Below are 21,312 nucleotides of genomic sequence, written 5' to 3'. Positions count from 1 at the left end.
ATCTTAAGGGATGTCATCGTCCATTTATAATTATCAATGTGGTCATCTGGGTCCGTAGTACCGTCATACTTGGGCATGTGTGGGATCTTCTTCGTGTGCTGAATCTCGTACTGCAACAGCTCATGGTTTAAATTAGATCTGGCACTGCGAATGGGGTTGCCCGTGTATGAGTATGGCATCCTGCTATAAGCCATGTGCTGTTGTATTTGGTACGAGCTTGGATACATCTGGTTATGCATGTCCGCTGGTTAGATGTACGGCTGATATTGCGATAGGTTTGGCACCGGCCTAAATTGCTGGAATTCAGATTGTCCTGCCAGAGGAGCCATATACGGGCTTGCTCCTGTATACTACTAAGCGTGTGGGGTAAACGGTTGAGCCGTTGTCATGAACGATTTAAACTCAGATTGTACTGGAACTAGGTGTTGGATCCATAATAGACGGGTCCTTGGCTTGTCGAGATCTGGCTGCCTGTGGTTTGCTGTTGGGAATTGGATCTATGTGTGTTGTACCAACGTGTTGAGGATCATTGGTTGTTGTATATATATCGGCATGTGGGGAAAACCTATCATGGTGGCTTGTGAGTATACCATTGGGGAATATTATGGATGTGGTTGAATGGTGTGCGGGATCATGTTCCGGTGTCGTAGGTAATTAGGAGAGGCTGTGGTTATGAAACATAGATCTCTGTTTGATGCGTTGTGATGATTTGTGGAGTTGTGGTTATAATCGCCACTTGTGGAATTGTGTTGGCTGTTGGGCGCCATAGGTTGGCTGTGAGAGTTGTTGTTGTTTGTATAGTAGAACTAGATGACGTTTGTGAAACCAGAGTGCGATTTGATGTGTGCCTTTCCTGAGCAGAAGTTTGCACTCTTTCCAGTGACTACATCAGACGCAGTGGGCTTTTTTCTAGTGCTCCAGACACTATTGGGATCTTACCTGCCATTGTTGCTCGTTGAATTTGTTGCGTGGATGTATCATTCTAGAGATACGCCCGAATGGCGCCAAATGTTGTGATATGTTGGAGAATAGATGGGCCGAGATTACCGATTGATTCCTGCTGAAACGACTTCCTCTGATATCACAGTACAAAACAGGATAGAGATCGTTAGTCGATGTCCGGGAGGGGATCCCGGGACGAAGCTTTGACAATCTAGTTAGTATGAGATTTGAGAGAGATGGTAAGTGATTATAGAAAAGAGATAATTATGTCCCCTTCTTCGTGAGGAAGAAGGATCCTTTTATACCTGTCTCAGAAGCGTGTCTCTTAACTGATTTTGTTGAGGATTCTCTCGTGTGGTGCAATGTGGCGGTCACATATTGGATGGTCCTCCGTTATGTCTTTTGCCTCCTCCTCCCATTTGCTTGAAGAGATCTTCCAAATGTTCACGAAGATCGTGGCTATCATCTAATGGGCGAGGGGACTCTCGGAGTGGTCCCACATTTTCTGGGGTATGATTTCCCGGAGATGGGGTTAAGGCACGACTTTGCACCTTAACCGCCTTATCAACGCCCCTCGTGTTGGCGAAGCTCGGACTTGGCTTTAGACTGGGTTCTAACCAGGGCAAGCCGGTGTCAGTTTGACTTCTCTTTTGATGTTTCCTGGAGGGATACGTTAACAATTAGTTTTGTAGTTTCAATTGTGTATTATGTAAAATTTCCATTACGTCTTTTTATTCTTTCTACTTTTCAAATGTTTCCATTACAAATTTGCCTTTGTTTATTACTTTTAGTCATTCGATTAGTATTTGTTTAATGGTATATTTATTGATATTTGTAATAATTTGTGTTTATTGTTTGTAAGAATGAATTTGTTTTAACTATTTTTACCGATATAGATCATTGGAGTTTCAGGAAGACTAACAATTTCAATGTGTGAACAATATGAAATTATATTTCTATGCGTAACTTAAAGTACTTATCATTTAATTGATAATTTGATGTATAGTGAATTTAATGACAATTTGTTAATTTGTTGGATGTCAAGACTGTTTTGGGTGTGAAGACGATGATCAATAACATTGGCTAAGATGATGAACGAAGCTCACGAAAAAATAATCCTTAAAGTTTGATATCATTGCAGGAATTTTTACAGTTTTAATTTCATTCTCACGGAATGTTTGATTTCAATATAGTAGTAGTTTATGTTTATTCTTGTGAGAATATCATTTATGTACTTCTAAATTATATTCATTCTTAGAGGAATGTAGTATTTTGTACTTTTAATTACCTTACTTTATTTCATTTCTTATTCTTTATTTTTTTTTTTAATCTTTCAAAATGTTCAATTATTCTTCTTTTATTTCATGTCTTATTCTTTAAGAATTTCTTTAATTCTTTCAAGAATATCCAATTATTCTTCAAGAATATATGTTATGTACTTGTACTTAATTTCTTATTCTTCAAAAATATTTTTTATTTCAATAATGTTAATATAATTCTTAAAGAATTTTGGTTATAAAATTGTAATTCATGTCTCACTCTTTAAGAATGAGAATGCTAAGAATGAAAATTCAATTTTATATTTGTAAAAAGTTTAAAGCGGAATACAAGAATCCGACCTGCAAAACTACATTTCAAAAATGTTGATTTGTAATTTTAAAATATTGGTTTGACTTTTTCCCTAAAATTTTGGTATTGTATGCATTAATATAGGAAATTTCCTAATTTTGTTTTAAACAAAAAATCCAATTTACCGTTATTGGTTTTTTTAAAATAGAAAGTAATGAAAAAAATTTCAATTAACTACCATCATATCATTGTTCATCATAATCACTCATTCTTTTAATGTAATGGATCAAAAATGATCATACATTCACACACTATATATATATATATATATATATATATATATATATATATATATATATATATATATATATATATATATATATATATATATATATATATATATAAACAGAACCATTATAAGAATATGAAAATAGTTTTGAGCCAAAAAAACACAAACTAATGTTTAAATCTAAGACGCCTCTGGTAAGAAAATATTCAACCATAAACTCGTAACCTAATAATTTCAGTCAAAGAACCTATGGAGGTTTACGATGAGCAAACAAATAATCTATAAAGTCGAAGAACAATACAGACATAGAAAATATATATATATATATATATATATATATATATATATATATATATATATATATATATATATATATATATATATATATATATGAGGTGTGAGTGATTATGAGTGTGTGTGTTTTGAGCTCTAACACTAACAATGCAACTCAGCCTTTTATATTATCAGGTCGGATTATGGGTCAACCCACGGGCAATAGAACCGCATGTTCTTCAAGTATTCCAAAAGTGAGCCGCCCCCTTTAAACATTGACCTCTTACGCATTGCATTTGATCCCTCTACTATGAGCTTTAAGATATAATGTAACATATAACCCAATTCTTATTGGAGCCCACAAACAAAATCAGCCCAACATTAGCCCATATCGTTTCTAAGCTCACAGACACAAATGTAATGATGTTACTTGACCTACACTTGGACAATAACCAATCACTAAAACATAAAAACAATTCAATATCTTTTATAGTCGATGGGGAAACAAAATATTAGTACTAACGGAGACATGCCTGGTACTTTACCCGTTTTATAAAACTAGTATACGAACAATTATAGAGCATGAAACTTAAAAATACCAGTTTATTAATATATCCATCTCTATGTGTGTTTTTGTTTGTTTGTAATTTTGTAATTGATTAGTTGAAACTTATTCAGCATATCATTTGGAATTAGTTTATGTATGAATTTGAAATGGTGTGAATATGATGACTAGAGAAGATGGAGATGACGGAGGGAGACGCGGGACTAGGGGATGTGAAGTTTTTTTTTTTTTTAAATGACGAATCTCATTTAATTTTAAATTATTTTTACTGGTTGTATTGTAAATACCCTTTTAACTATATTTACCTTCCTAAAATCAATCGCATCAAGTTTTTGACATTTGATTTCACGTCGTTTTGTTTTTCCTTTGTCTTTTTTGTCTTTTATTGTTTTTTTCTTATTTTTTTGTATTATTAATTATTTATTACAATTATTATTATTATTATTATTATTATTATTATTATTATTAAAAAATTTGCATAAAATTTTAACATTCAGAAGACACTATAAATTTGAACGGCTATATAAAATCGATATTTAAATATTTTTTATATTTTAATATTAATATTATTAGTATATTTATTATTATAAATTTCTAACAACATTTTATAAATCAGACAATATAAATTTGAACGGCTATATAAAATCGGAAACATTGTATAATGTTCGACTAAATGTTTTCAATCCGCATACGCAATTGTAATACCGTACCAATTAATATCGGTAATTAATATGGGCAAACTTTCTTTTTGTTCCGATTTTATATAGCCGCTCGAACTTATAATATCCGATTTATAAAATATTGTTCAAAATTTATAATAATAATAATAAGAATAAGAATAATAATATTAATATTAAAATTAAAAAAAAAATTAAAAACGATTCTATATAGCCGTTCCAATTTATAATATCGTCCGAATGTTAACATTATGTGCGAAAATTATAGTAATAATAATCATATAGTAAGGGATATATATAGTAAAGTCCCAATATTTTCATCGATTTGACAAGAAAGTCCTAAACTTTATTTTTTTACAGTAAAGTCCAAATTACCGGCAGTTTTTGACACTTTTACCCGTTTTTCCTGGTAATTAGGACTTTTTTGTCAAAAAAATAAAGTTTAAAACTTTCTTATCAAATCGTCAATTAGGACGTTACTGTCAAAAAAAATAAAGTTTAGGATTTTTTTGTCAAATCGTTGAAAATATTGAGACTTTAGTGTATATATAATTTTTTTGGGTTAGAAATTTAATGGTATAGTACTCTTTAAATATAAGAGTTATTGAAACCTTCTCTAATCAGCTAGATCCTATTGAAATCTTTTACGTTTGCTTTTTGTTAAATCGTTTTTTTAATCTCAACAAACCGACATTAAAAAAAATTGAGATAATCAAGAAAAAAAGAAAGAATCAGGGTTGTGTTAGCTTTTTGCAGTCACAAAAATGGAGAAATAAGAAACTGAAAAAAAAAAACGAAATTGCTCTTCTTTCCCTTCTTCACATGCACACCCTTTTGACTAGGCATGTGTTGTTTGTATTTGTATAAAGCCGGGGTAATTTCGTTTTTTTTGTTTCTAATTTCTCTATTTTTTAGACTGTAAAAGGCCAACACAACCCTGATTCTTTCTTTCTTTCTTGATTATCTCAATTTTTTTCAATATCGGTTTGTTGAGATTAAAAAAACGATTTCACAAGAAACAAACGTAAAGGATTTCAATGGAATCTACCGGATTAGAGAATGTTTCAATAACTTTTATGCTTAAAGAGTATTATACCATTAAATTTCTAACCAAAAAAATTATATATATATATATATATATATATATATATATATATATATATATATATATATATATATATATATATATATACACACTAAAGTCTCAATATTTTCAACGATTTGACAAAAAAAGTCCTAAACTTTATTTTTTTTACAGTAAAGTCTTAATTGACGATTTAACAAGTCCTAAACTTTATTTTTTTTGAAAAAAAAAATCCTAATTACCGGCTAACCGGAAACAAAGAGTAAAAGTATAAAAAACTACCGATAATTTGGACTTTACTGTCAAAAAAAATAAAGTTTATGACTTTTTTATTAAATCGATGAAAATATTGGGATTTTACTGTATATATCCTTTATATTAAAACATAATAATAATAATAAAAATAATAATAATAATAATAATAATAATAATAATAATAATAATGTTAAAATATAATAATAATAATAATAATAATAATAATAATAATTAAAAAGTAATTAAAACAACAAAAACAAAAAAAACAAAAAAAACAAAACAGAAAAAAAAAAAAAAAACAATAAAAAACAAAAAAATCAAATCAAGGATGGAATTGAGGGAAAAAAAAGATACTTAAAGAAAACCGCCGGAAAAATTGCAAAAATGTCATTGAAGATTTGTTATTTTGATCCAAAAATTCACCACTCGTATAAAATAGTTTTTTTTTTTTTTTTTTTTTTTTTTTTTTTTTTCAGTTGGTTGGTTTAATAGGTTTGAAATGATATTTTGTCATTTTATTATTTTATTATTATATTATTTCTTTCTTTTTTTAACATTACTATTTATCCAATTAAAACAAAAGAACTGAATCCAACTCACATCCCTATTGTATGCCTATCTCCCTTTTTCTTTAGCGATTCACTAGAAATTGCTATTTACGCCGCATTCCACCTCTAGCCTGTGGTGGAGAGGATCCCTGGGTTTCTGTCCGCTACTCGATTTCAGCTTATAATTGTAAAACAATGTAATTTTTATTTATTTATTAATGTAACGTTTTTATTTTCATAACAAAAATTTTTATTTTTAATTACAGTAAAACATCATCATGCTCATAAAACCAAGTTAAGAAAAACCATTTGTTCCAAAATACATTTGTTTGATAATCAGAGTAATGTAATAAATGCAGAATCACAGCAACTATTGATGAGTGTGTACAGTCACGTATTCGCCTTCCCACGATTACAATTGTACATGAAAAACATTTAATCCATAATTGTAAGTTAAAAATTAGTGAATTCCCCCGAAATACCACACACGACAATATAAATACAATACATGCACACATGAGCCTTCAGTATGTTTGGCCCGCCTTGCAAGGCCTTCAACATGCCTTGACCGCTCCCCTCACAGCGTATAATTGTTCCACACATTGTTGGCCGCCCTGGTATCTTAGCATACCGTATATAATAGGACAGACTCAACCTACCACCTAATATGTCGACATATATAACAAACAAACAATCAAGTAAACATATAAACACATGGAACTATCTACACTAGTCTACCTGTCTAACAACTCATTACCGCATACCAGGCCTTATACTGTAACAACGTAAATTTTCAAACCTAAATTTTCATTTTAAAAACACAATAAACTCATATTATATTTTCTCAAAAATCACAATGTTTCAAATGTCAATAATCCACAAGTAAAAATCACTATCCCAGAATCATAAAAAAAATAATCTCGCTCCAGTGTGTACTATCAAGACAGCGTCTTCCTGCGATCCTGAGAAGTACCTGAAACACATATCATACAACACTGTAAGTATAAAGCTTAGTGAGTTCCCTAAAATACCACGCAAACAAATAATAAGCCTCTCATGATTATAACTTGTTGTGGACCCTCTGATCATGTGTCTCAGTGAGGACCCTCCAGTCTCACAGCTTGGGTTGGACCCTCCAGTCCTATATCTCGGTGAGGACCTTCCGGCCTCACAGCTCGGGTTGGACCCTCCAGTTCTATATCTCAGTGAAGACCCTCTAGTCTCACAACCCGATTTAGATCCTCCGGTCTGATCTCATAAAAACACAGAATAACATAGAAAATATCACAAAGACATAAAAATACAATATCACATAACTCAATATAAGCACATAGGACCTCCGGTCAATTACTCAGATAAGGCCCTCCGGCCGCTCGATATTACCACTCAGGTAAGTATAGTGAGAAGACTCACTTCGTAAGAAATCAGATAACCTCGAACTCGAATCACCGGTCTAGCCTTCGCCTAACACATAAGATAATTACCCATTATTAATAACGGCCCTCAAAGAAGCTAGACTAACCCATCTACAAACTCACAGAAGGGTAAAAGAGCATTTTATCCCTCTATGGTCTTAATAGTCCACAAATTAACCAAACCCTAAAAGTAAACCAAAGTCAACAGCAACGCATACAAGATCTCTATGTTGGGTGTACTCCGGTGCTACGCATGCATCGGGGATTCTTAACCCTACGCTGCACGAACTAGGATTACACTCGGCGTACGCCCTAATTTTTCTCTTTTTACTCGTTTGGTCTTAATTAGTTAAGACCTTAGCTCATGTTATAGATCTGGACTCCCTAAAGGCTCTTACTCTATAAAGTCTGTGACTTTAAGCCTTTGCATGGCTGATAAAGTCACAAATAGCCAAAACTCTTACTTTCTTATCTCAAAATGCCCATATATCATCCATGGATTGATTCAAACATCCAAGTCTCGATTTTTATGACACTACACCACAAAAGACCCTCAAAGGAGCTGATCATAGTCTCTGGAGCTCAATATCTCACAAAGCATCCAACTTTGGGACCAAAACCCTAAAATGATCTAACATGATGCATAAATCAAAAGAGTGAGCAAGCTTTGAGCTTTATACCTCTAAATGAGGCTCCTAACACAGATATGCTCATACCATAACCTGGACTCCTACTCCTTTTTCTTCAAAGCTCCTTCACTCCAAGAACACACAAGATCACTTTAATGCTTTCAAAAGGAAACACATGCTTAATGAACAAGGATCTAGGGTTTGAGAGAGTTGCTTGCCTGAGGATGGTGGCCAGGAATGAGACCATTATATCCTTTATATAGGGATACACCCCAAATTAGGGTTTTCATCCTGGACCTAGTACGCCCAACGTACCCTCTTGTACGCCCAACGTACTAGGTAGCTTCCTCGTCAAAAACACGCTTATGAGTACGCTAAGCGAACACTCACGTACGCTCTACGTACTTATTTACCACCCTTTTCTCATATAAAGACCAAACTTGAAAATTACTAATAGAACAAGGGTTTATAGAGTATACCTGGCCTTGGGATGTTACAATTCTCCGCCATTAGAATCAGACTTCGCCCTCGAAGTTATGCTCCTGAAATAGCTCTTGCTACTGCTCGCGTATCTCGGACTACGGCTCCCAAGTCCACCCGGATCCCTTCCGATGTTGCCACTAGACCTGAACCAATGACACCTCTTTGTTCCTCAGAACCTTCACCTTCTAGTCTAAGATCTCTATCGGCCTCTCTGTATAATTCAAGCTCGCATCCACCTGAATGTCTTCTAATGGTACCACCGCGGTCTCATCGGCTACACACTTCCTCAGTTGAGACACGTGGAAGGTGTTATGAATCTGACTCAACTCTGTAGGTAGCTTCAGTCGATAAGCTACATTTCTGGCTTTGGCGATCATTCAGAAAGGACGGATGTATTGGGACCCCATCTTGCCCCGTATCCTGAATCGGATCACCCCTTTCTATGCGGGATACCTTCAGGAGGGAAAAATCCTCATCCTAGAACTCTAGCTCAGATCGTCGCCGATCTGTGTAACTCTTTTGATGGATCTAGGTTGTTAATAATCTCAGCCTGACCTCTTGAATCTGCTCGGTCATCTTCAGTACTATCTTCGTGCCACCCATTACACGCTGCCCTACCTTTCCCCAACTGATGGGATTCCGACACCTCCTACCATATAGGAGCTCGAAGGGAGGCATGCCAATACTCGAATGGTGGTTGTTGTTGTAAGAAAACTCAGCCAAGGGCAAATAAGTGTCCTAACTTCCTTCGAAGTCCATGACACATGCACGTAGCATATCTTCGAGCATCTGAATCATATGTTTATTATGCTCGTCTGACTGCGGGTGGTATACGGTACTAAAATGCAACCGAGTACCTAACTCCTCATGAAACTTCTTCCAGAATCTGGAAGTAAAGCGCACATCTTGATCTGACACTATCGAAGTCGGCACTCCATGCCGTTCCACCGCCTCTCTTACATAAATCCCAGCCAGTCTCCCTGCAGAAGAGCTCTCACTGATAGTAAGGAAGTGAGCGCTCTTCGCCAGTCGGTCCACAATCACCCATATCACATCAACCCCACGCGCCGTCCTCGGTAGATTGGTTATAAATCTATCGAAATCTGTTCCCACTTCCACTTGGAAATCTCCAGAGGCTGTAACGGGCCATGTGGTCGCTGGTGCTCCGCCTTAACCTGGCGACAGGTCAACCACCTCTCAACTACCCATGCCACGTCTCTCTTTATATAGGGCCACCAGTAATCTCTCTTCAGGTCCAAATACATCTTAGTGGCCCCTGGGTGGATCAAAAACCTCGATCTATGATCCTCCTCCATCAGTATATGCCAAGCGCCACCCGTATAGGGAACCCAAATCCACCCTCTGAAAGTCATAAGCCCACGACTATCCATCTCAAACTTAGACACCTGCCTAATCACTTGTTCCCTCTTATGGTTCTCCGGTATCATGGCCTCCACTTAGGCCTCTTGAATAGTGTCTAAGACTGTAGTCATCATCGTCATCCTCATACACACATCTCAGATCGGAGCACTCGCTGCTCTACGGCTCAGGGCGTTGGCTACCACATTAGCCCTGCTTGGTTGATATATGATCTCGCAGTTATAGTCTTTCACTACATCCAACCACCTTCTTTGTCTCATATTCAGGTTGGGCTGATCTATGAGGTACTTCAGGATCTTGTGGTCCGTATATATGGTACACCAGACCCCATACAAGTAGTAGCGCCAGATCTTGAGGGCGAATACTACCGCCCCCATCTCCAGGTCGTGGGTGGGATACCTCGTCTCATGAGGCTTTAGCTGCCTTGATATATATATATGCTATCAGGTGCCCCCTCTGCATCGACACCATGCCCATCTCGGATATAGAAGCATCACAGTAAACCACAAAGTCATCTACTCCATCTAGTAGGGCTAACACTGGGGCTTCACACAATCTCTGGCGAAGGGTCTCAATTGAGGGATGTTGCTCGGGTCCCCAAGTAAAAGTAACACACTTACGAGTCAATTTGGTAAGAGGGACAACAATTTTGGAGAAATCACTGATAAATATCTGATAGTAGCCAGCAAATCCCTTAAAACTCTTGATCTCGGTCGGGGATCTCAATACCTCCCATCTCATAATTGCCTCAATCTTGGTCGGGTCGACCAATATCTCATTCTGATTAACGAGGTGTCCCAGGAACTGGACCTCTTGTAACCAGAAATCACACTTGGAGAATTTCGCATAAAGCCTCTCCGTCCTCAAAACTTCGAGAATCTCTGTAAGATGCTCTTAGTACTCCTCTCCGGAGCTTGAATACACCAGGATAGCATCGATGAACTCGATCACCGATCGATCCAACATAGGCGTAGAAACCCAGTTCATGAGGTCCATCAATGCTGTTGGTGAGCCCAAAAGGCATCACCACAAACTCGTAGTTCCCATAACGAGTCCTAAAGGTCGTCTTCTGTGTAACGACCCAAATTTTCAAAGAAAATTTTCATTTTTAATTAATCAACTATATTGCATAAATCATGAAAATCCTAATAATTGTTTCCAAAACAACCAACATTACAACATTATTATTTTCAAAACCTCGGAGTGTTCCCCAAACCATATTAGAAAGGAGAGATAGAGTGCACGCCACATCATCATGCCTTGCCTTTTCCTTTGGGCTCCGATGTACCTGAAACAAATCCACAGATGGTAAGCTGGAAGCTTAGTGAGTCCCCCAGAGCATATCCCACACAAAACACATATCACATTAGCTATAAAAGCTATCTCTACCACATAACACATATCTATTAGCTATAGTAGCTACCTCTGCCACATATCACATGTCAGTTTGCTATGAAGCTATCTATGCTGTTAGCCACAAGGGTTATCTCTATCATTAGCCACAAGGCTATCTCTACCATCAACCATAAAGGTTGTCTCTACCATTATCCATAAGGCTATCTCTACCATTAGCCACAAAGGCTATCTCTACCGCATATCATGCATACATACATATCACACATCTACATAGAAAGTAAACCAACTAACGTAAAATGGTCCGGCCTTAGTGCCTTAGACCCATTGGTATGGTGAGAAAACTCACCTTACAAAGCTGAACTGGCAATTGAAATCAGGTATGTCCTACACTGCTCCTCCCAAACTGCTTATAACCAACAAGTAAATAATCTTAACTCAACCCTTAATGCTCCTATGAGTCAAACCCGGTCAAAGCCTAGGCATGTAGTCAAGGTCAACAGTCCATATTGACCTTGACTCATCGAGTGCAATCAGCCACTCATCGGGTTCCCTGCTTAACTCATCGACTCGCCGAGTCACTCAAGAGACTCGTCGAGTTCCTTGATGTTTACGGTCGTAAACTTCCAACCGAACACCCTTGACCGTGAAACCTTGGCCGTGAACGGGAAAACCTTCTTGACTCGCCTAGTCACTTGCACAACTCAAGGTCCGAAACTTCAGATCTATCCTCTACTAGTGTAGATAACACGTAAATTTGCAAACTTTACATGCATGAAAGGCCTCACATGCCCATAACACCAAAACTAACCTTCAAACAAGCTTTTTAGGCATGGAGAGGGAATAAACTTAATAAAAGGTACAACTTTATGATATTTGGGACCTAAGGAGATCCAAATCTAGAATCATATCCTTCTGATAGGTCCAGATCTAAGTTTGCTTCCATATCCTCAATGTTTGCCATAACTTCCAAAAAGAAATCAAAGCTTAAGGTAGCAAATTAATACCTCAGATAGATGTCCAACACGAAATAGATATTTGATCTAATACTTCTCCCTTGATACTTCCTCTTCAAACTTGGAATCCTCCCCAAAATCACAAAGATAAGCTCCCAATTGTTCTTACTTCACACACTAGAGGGTTTACGGTTGTGAATGTTCTTCTATGGTGCCAAGGGAGGCTACTAGGGTTTATAATGATGTTAATATATGGGGCAAACCCCGAGACTAGGGTTTTCTCTAAACAGCTCTAACTCGCCGAGTCGGGCCTTCCGACTCACCGAGTTAGTTTCGACACGCATCCAAGATGTCACGACCCTACTCGACGAGTTGATCTCCCAACTCGTCGAGTCCATGCATAAAACCTTCCTAAATTATGAACTTTCCAACCAATACCAGAACCAGGTGTTACAAGTCTCCCCAACTTAAACTAGACTTCATCCTCAAAGTCTGTTGACCCAAAAAATTCGGGGGTAATGCTCTCGCATCTCCTCTTCCGGTTCCCAAGTCTATTCAGAACCCTTACGAAGCTGCCATTGCACTTTCACTAAGGTTGGGTCTGCGGGAGTTCAGTAGTGTGAGGTGAGTTACCTTCCAGTAGAAGTGAGTCGAAGGCACCAAGGCCGACCGACTAGTAAGAGTTATAGTAGAGATAATTGTCTTTGTGACAATTATCTTGTATGTTGCTATCTATTATGATTATATGCTAGTATGTTATGATGTTATGTGATATGTAATAGGAGTGGTAGGTTAGATCGCAATATCGATCACAAGGACTGAAAGGGTAGTTAGTACCTAGTTATGTTAGACATTTTATGACATATGTGCTATGATATTATGTGGTAGTGGTAGGGGTTGAAATAGCCCCTGGATACTGGTCAAAAGGACCTAAGGGGAAGGCCAGCACCCTGATATGCTAGGCAAGGTTACCATTCAAAAGGACCGAAGGGGAGGCCAACACCTTGATATGCTAGGCAAGATACTAGTCAACAAGACCAAAGGGGAGGCCAACACCATGATATGCTAGGCAAGGCAACAATCGACATGACCGAAAGGGTTGTTGGTACCCAGTTATGTTATGTATTATGTGTTATGTCTGGTATGTGGTATGATGGGGGACCTCACTAAGCTTTGTGCTTACGGTTTTCAATTTTAATTTCAGGCATTTCGTTTTTAAAGGAAAGGAGTCGGCTCGATCGCAGCGCATCACATTATGTTTTCCGCACATGAGATCTTTGGGATTACACTCTGTTATGCTTTTATAATACTATGTTTTTATTATTGACACTTTGGTTTTGACATGACATATTATTATGAATGTTCTTATACTGTTGTTTTTATGTAATAACTTAATTAAAAATGTAATTTTTGGTCTTGAATTTTGGGATGTTACAAGTTGGTATCAGAGCCTTGGTTTGAGGGATTCAAACACACTCTCGACTCTATCTGGACTCAAAATATGGACTTGGTATGGAAATTTTAAAAAGGAAAATCATTTTCTAAAAAGAATTTTGAAAAGAATTTGAAAAAAGAAAAAGTAACTTTTAAAAAGAATAGCATGTGTGATGCGTGCAATCACCCTAGCTCAAGTAAGTTTTCTCCAAGATACCCGTACATGTTATGATATGTTATGTTATGATATGATTATGAGAAGTGCATGCTAGATTAGGGCTGAGGATCTAGAAGGATTCCCTATATGCCTATTTTATGTGCTTGTATACTTGAATGCTAGTACTGATCAGTTAGTGATAGGATAGCCTGTTTAGGTTATGCCTGATTGTATGAGGCTTTAAATTGCATGTACAGATTCTTGATTAGAGGATCAAATGATTTGATTGGAATCTGATGATTAGATTTTCCATTGTCTGAATGTTTGTTGCTTTGTGCTTTGTGGGATTTTTAGTAATGTGAGCTAACTATTAAGTGAATATGCTAAGTCACATGTGGCACAAGCTGGATAATCTTAGAGTGATAGATTTGTAGCTATTGTGCAGTTCTTGTTTGAGTCCAACCGTTCTAGGGATGGGTTTTAAATCGAAGGATTATTTGATCTCTGTTGCATGTGGCTATATTCATGAGGTAGCTAGTTGACATTGCTAGGAATCTTTCAACATCTGAGGACTGGGTGGGTTCGGTCACCTAGGAAAGCCTATGATATGTTTCAGTGGGTTAGTAGTAAGGTTCGGTGAGACTTGGGTGTACCAGTTTGAGGAAGTGACTTGGAAGATTCAGGAGGATTGGTGAGGAAAGTATGGATAGGTGTGGAAGGTAGTGTTGGGCCCGTACAACTGAAAGCACAGGATCTATACTCGAATCGGTGAGAGTCTTGGAGAATCTGAGAAGCTTCAGGGAGAAGTTTGTGACCCGGCTTGGGGACAGAGGATGTTCCAGTTGTTGCAGCTTAGCCATTGGCAAGTGAGCTAGTGAGCGTGGTAGGGTGTCAAACCCTAAAGGATATGATTTCCAAGAGGTTGCAGATGCGAGATCGATTTGGAGCACTTTGAGAAGAGAGATTCATACTAGGTGCATATAGTAGAGGGTCTCGAGAAGAGACCCATGACTTCTGATCATCGGGTGAAAGGCCAGCAGGGCTGGAGTCAGTTTTAGCATGTACGATAATGTGCACAAGGGAGTTTGACATTCTAAGGGTTTAGGCTACTACAAGTGTAGCGAGGTTGGTTATGTTAGCAGAAGGTGATCAGGATTCCTCCAGATGTTGCGGGTATGTCATCTTCTACTACTATTAGGTGGATGTTGGGAATATGTATCGCTTTGGAATTGTGAGTGAGTTTGGATAAGTCAGATATTGGGTCGGTTTTCTACTAGTGGTTGGGTTATCAAGGATCATATAGGCTATCCTTCATGTCGAAAAGTCCTTGATGAACCCACAGAGGGACGCATCTTGCAGAGTGGGTTCCATGTGGACAGTTATCATTTTGGATCTTTGTCAGCATATGTGCTGGAGTACTATTTAGAGGATACTCGGTCAGTGTTAAAGTGATAGTTCTTCAGTGAAGTCAGCATTCAGTGATTCTATCATGGTTGAGGTGTGGTCGACAATTGTCTATGGATGAACTATGGAATTCAAGGAATTACCTTTTCTAGGACAGGACTGGTAACATGAAGAGGGCTGTGTTATTTTCCGGTGTTAGATGCATACGTGGTTGTTCATTGGATGTTCAAGAGAATTGTATTTTCGCATGGGTTGTGTTCGGTTAGAGTTCAGTGGTGCTGCGAGATTGGAAGTGGGAACGATGACTCATCAGCCAGAGCGAAGATTAAGGACTCTATTTGTCAACATGGGAGGTGGATTGAGGTGTCACACTGGACCAAATTTCAAGAGTACTCATCAAGATTTCTGAGGATGGGAGATCTCAAGGTTTAACCGGTGATTAATCGCTAGCATAGATAAGCACAGGTTGTCATCAATGGGATATTAGAAAGAGATAAGGATTGGGAATCCTTCAATTCTCGTGTGCTGTGAAGACTTAGTTGAATCTAAGTGGGGGAGAGAATTTTTGTAAAGTTCTCAAAATGCGATTTCTAGTAGCGCGAGGTGTGATCTATTAGGAACCTTGTCAACCAGAAGGGTATTCTAGTCGATCCGGCCAAGATAGAGGCCGTGATGCAGTGGGAGATTCTGAGGTCTCCAACTGAGATTATGAGTTTCCTAGGTCTAGTGGGTTATTATATGATATTTATATGAGACTTCTCCGAGATTGCGGTTCCTTTGACCCGACTGACCAAAAAGTTAGTGGCCTTCCGCTGGCGGCCTAAGCAGTATGCAGCCTTCGAGACTCTCAGACAGCGGGTTTCGGGAACCAGGTTAGAGCTCCAATCAGGACTCAATTTTAGTTGCGTGTTAGGTTGAGTGCGCGTTCGACCAGTATGGAATGTGTTGTACGACTATGGGGGTAGTCGTAGCATTCACTAACGATCAGGTAGTATGGAAAGTGATGTAAGCCTGTGGGAGTTGCTGTAGCATTCACTAGCAGTAGATAGTGTGAGAAGTGTTGTAAGTTTGTAGGTGTATCCATAGCATTGACAAGGTTAGCAGATTGTGATAGTGTGTTGTAAGTCTGCGAGTGTAGTCGTATCATTCATTGGGTTGATATATAGCATGAGTGCGTTGTTAGGATGCGGAAGGAACACTAGTACCCACTAGTCGGGTGTAGCAACGAGGGAGTCGCAAATCCACGGATTGGTTTATGGATTTCCCATAGGGATTACACCTGGTTAAGTCAGTGATAAGACTGTAGGAGCGCCACTATAGTTATGATATCAAGGAAGCAATGGACTGCTTATGGTCGTTCGTGATATAAGGCTACCATTGGTCATATGGCAATCACTTTTAGCCTTGGATTTGGACGTTAGGATTCGAAGATTGCACCCGATCGGTTAGATCAGAAGGTTGTTAGAGCCACAGTTGCATGATAACTAGTGGCAACTAGCTCCAAAGAAAGATTTCATTTAGAAGTTATGGGAGATGACTAAGTAGGAGTCCTTTGCCTCTACAGTCGGGCCGGAACCCGATATTTCAGATGACTGACGAATGAATTGAAACCAGGAAGGTTTTAGTAGATTTTGGAAAGCATCCATGTGGCAGCATTTTGTCTCAGGCAATATTAGTGTTTTAGGTTTGTAGGTGTGGACAAAGAAACTGATTGGTTAGTAAGTGATAAGACAGTTACAATAGGATTAGCTGAGCCATGACCAAGTATAAGTGATCTGTAGGGATAATTAGGTATGTGATCCTGTTTTATAGTGGGAACCTCAAGCTATTAGAAAATGAGTAGTCACTTGAGGGATAAACGGACTGGGTTCAACGATAATGATTCAGTATGAGTGGTCTATCAAGGATTCAAACCATCTCGAGACAACAGATTTCGGACGGAGTACATGTGCTCTCGTTGTGAGGAATTCGTTCACATGTGGATTTAGGGATTTACGAAGATTGGTCACGACTACCCTAGGAAGTCTAGGGTGTGCCCAGGATGGTGACCATGTTACTAGAGTGGTTGGGCGTGTAAGGAATGGTAAGGAATGATTTCGAGGATGAAATCTAATTTAAGTCGGGGAGAGTTGTAACACCCCGTTTATTTAATAAATAAATAAAATAAATTAATGAATGAATAGTAACCCCAAATCAATAATTATATAGCAAGGTGTTGGTTTCGAGGAGTAAATTGGCATAATTTAGAAGTTGGGGGTTAAAAGTGTAAGTTTCAGATTGGTTTTGTAAATATTTATGAAGGTAGGGACCACTTGGTAAATTATTGGGACTTAAGATGGATATATTATGGAAAGCAAGGGCTAAATGGTAAATTTCGGACTCAAATTGTAAAGAGTTTTGAATGTTTGGTTAAAAGGGTAACATATGGACTTTATTTGAGAATAATTTATAAAGGAGAGGCTGAATGGTAATTATGGGACTAAATATGAAAGGAATTATGTGAGTAGGGGTTGGAAGAGTAAATTACGGCCTTGGTTTGAAAGAAAAAGATAAAGGGAGGGCTGATCTTGGCATTATGGCAAAAAGTAGGGTGGGAAGATTAAATTATGGCCCTAGGGATGCATTCAGCCACCATCACCTTGTGATTGCCCAGCCGCCACCTCCCTTCTACTTGTGTTTCCGATCCGACCAAGTCGCCATTTGCTGCCCGAGACACTGTGAGCGACAAGGACCAATGAGACTGAATTTTGAGTTGTAAATTCCGAAGTGTGGGTTGCGAACGATCGGAATATCCCCGGACGCTGTCACTCTCAGCGTTGGTGATCCAGCTCTCTTTTTAATTCTCCATCCTCCTCCGGTTGCAACTAACGGATGTTCGTCGCCCATCCAGGGATTGTTTCGTTGATTTCTCTCTGACTGCCAATTGCCACCGCTAGTGTGAAATCGTGTAGGTTGAAGTGTTTCTTGACAGGGAACCAACAAAAACCACCGTCACCACCGTGAGGTGGTGGCTTCCATCGCAAAATAGTTGATGTTATTGTTGTGAGCCACCAAGTGGGAGGTTAAGCCTTTCAACAAATCAGAATCGCGTAGATGGGTCGTAGATGGTGTTTTTTTGGCCGAAAAATCGAGTATAGCCACCAGCACCACCACCACCACCGTGAAGTGGTGGTTGCCACAATGTACCATCGTGTGTGTGTGTGTATTTTAATGAGTGTGTCTGTACATTGGGTATTTTCATTGTAACCGAAGCTAGAATAATAAAAAGAAAACTCAAACCACCACCGTGAGGTGGTTACTGCCGCCTCCTGCCACCACCAACCGCCGTGTTAGGTGGCAGTGTGCTTTTGCTCGCGTATAGTTGATTTTTGGATGCTTGGACAAAATGGACTAGAAACCCTAACCACCACTGTGAGGTGGTGGCCACCGCCGTGAGCTTCCGTTGACCACCACTACCCGAGGTAGTAATGGGTGGTGCCCAACTAACGAAACCCTAATGGGCCTAATGCTAATCACAGAAAATATAACCCCTATTTCTAATCAGTAAACTTACCCTAATATGCAATGTAATTATGTGTAGGTTGGAGGGAAAGCAATTATGAAATATTTTGAAGCTCCGCTAATGAAAAATTCGAACTGTGCTAATTACAACTACATATTTAGTAATTCAAATTTATTAAAGTGGTTCCAGAATGATAGATAATGTATATACATCTAGCTAACGTCAAGAAAGAACATAGACTAACGATATGTTCATAGTATAATTTTAATTTAAAATTATAAACGGGGATTAAACACTAATAAACTATACATCTTTATGCTTTTATGTTTAAACCAAAATTTATATATAAAAGATGTACGGGTCATGTCAATATATATGGTATTTGCTTATAGTGTGATTGTATTACCCACGGATGACATATGGGTCATTGGTCAACATGGCAGCTGCTTATGGTGTCCATGGATGACATACATGTCATTGGTCAACAAGGTAGTTGCTTATGGTGTGATGGTATCACGAATGGATGACATATGGGCCAATGGTCAAGATGGTAGTTGCCTGTGGTGTTATGGTATCATCCATGGATGATATACGGGTCATTGGTCAACATGGTAGTTGTTTATGGTGTGATGTTACCACCCATGGATGACATATGGGTCATTGGTTAACATGGTAGTTGCTCATATTGTGATGGTATCACCCATGGATGACATACAGGTCATTGGTCAACATCGTAGTTGCTTATGGTGTGATGGTATCACCAATGGATGACATATGGGTCATTACTCAACATGGTAGTTGCATATGGTCTGATGGTATCACCTATGGATGACATACAGGTCATTAGTTAATATGGTAGTTGCTTATGGTTTGACGGTATCACCCATGGATGACATATGGGTCATTGGTCAACATGTTAGTTGCTTATGGTGTGATGGTATCACCCATGGATGACATTGTTGGATAAGGTGTCTAAGTCCATAACTTATTTGGTATATACTTGGCCCGACCCAGCATGCTCCATTTGGGTTGCACTTCACCCAAACTGTTTATGGATAATTTTATAAAAATTGTATACTTACGATTTATTAATATATTATAAGTCATAATATATTAATATAAAGTCAGGTTATTTAATTAGCTTTAATCTTGAATTAATTATGAATTAATTTAGTGATAAAAAGGAAGACTAATTGAGTCATGTGCCATTTCATTTATATGGTGTGGGCTAATACTCATTTGTTAATGGGCTAAGCTTATATGGAAGTCCATGGATGATCCATGGAGCTTTAACCCATGGATCCTTGGAAGAGGAAAATACATGGGTTATTAGGGTTTCACCTTAACCATGCACACTATATAAACAAGCTTATGTTGCATGAAAAACACTTCTAGTGTGTGTGTAATAGTGGTGGCCGATTTCTAAGTGTTAGTATTGTTGGATTAGTGTCTAAGTCCATAACTATTTTGGTATGTACTTGACCCGATGGTGCATGGTCCTTTTGGGTTGCCTTCACCAAAGCAACTTGATTGGAGAAATAAATAAAGAGAGAGAGGTTATTATGATTTATTAATATGTTATAAGAATAATATATTAAAGGAGAAATCATATTTGCTTAATTAATATTGGTCAATAATTAATTAGGAATTAATTTTGTGATCAAGTGTAATTAATTAAACTGGAGGGGCTGAATTGTAATTATGTGATAGATACAAAATATGGTAATGGTTATCCTAAATATGGGTTGAACGAATTCAAGGAGATAAGGATCCTTGAAATCGTCCAAAGGATAAAGGATAAGGGTTTTCAAGGCTTATCTTATGGTTGCTTTGTGGATAAGCAACTAGATACGGATAATGACTGAAACCCTATCTCTACACCTATATAAAGACCCTAAGGCCTTAGAATTCGTGTACTTGTTCCCAAGGAGTCCTAAGGACGAATTCCTACCTCTCTCCTCTCTCTTTATACCTTCTCCATTTGCTCTTGGTGTTTGTAAGCCATTAGAGGAGTGACACTTGTGACTCTAAGCATTCCAAAGTCAATTCAAAGAGGAATTAGGATTGTTATTGCTACATAACTATCAATGTAATATCTTAAACCTAATTATATGTTAATATCGATTTCCATATGCTAGAATTAGGGTTTATAGTTTTGGATTCAAAGCATGTACAATAGAGAAATCTAGATCCAAGCATTAGGGTTTGTATGAGCACATAGGATGTTCTTAGGACCAAAACCCATCAAGTATACTCTCTCATATATTTTCCAAGTTTGTGGTGATTTGTGATTTCCATTTGAGGCATTCACATTATTGGTGCTTGGCTCTCAAACTCCAAGGAATCAACAATCAACAAAAGGTATGTAATTCATCTACTTCTTTTATGTTTAAAAGT

This window comes from Lactuca saligna, chromosome 7, assembly GCF_052625555.1.
Source record: "Lactuca saligna cultivar CGN05327 chromosome 7, ASM5262555v1, whole genome shotgun sequence".
NCBI classification, from domain to species: domain Eukaryota; kingdom Viridiplantae; phylum Streptophyta; class Magnoliopsida; order Asterales; family Asteraceae; genus Lactuca; species Lactuca saligna.
This window is presented reverse-complemented; position numbering follows the sequence as displayed.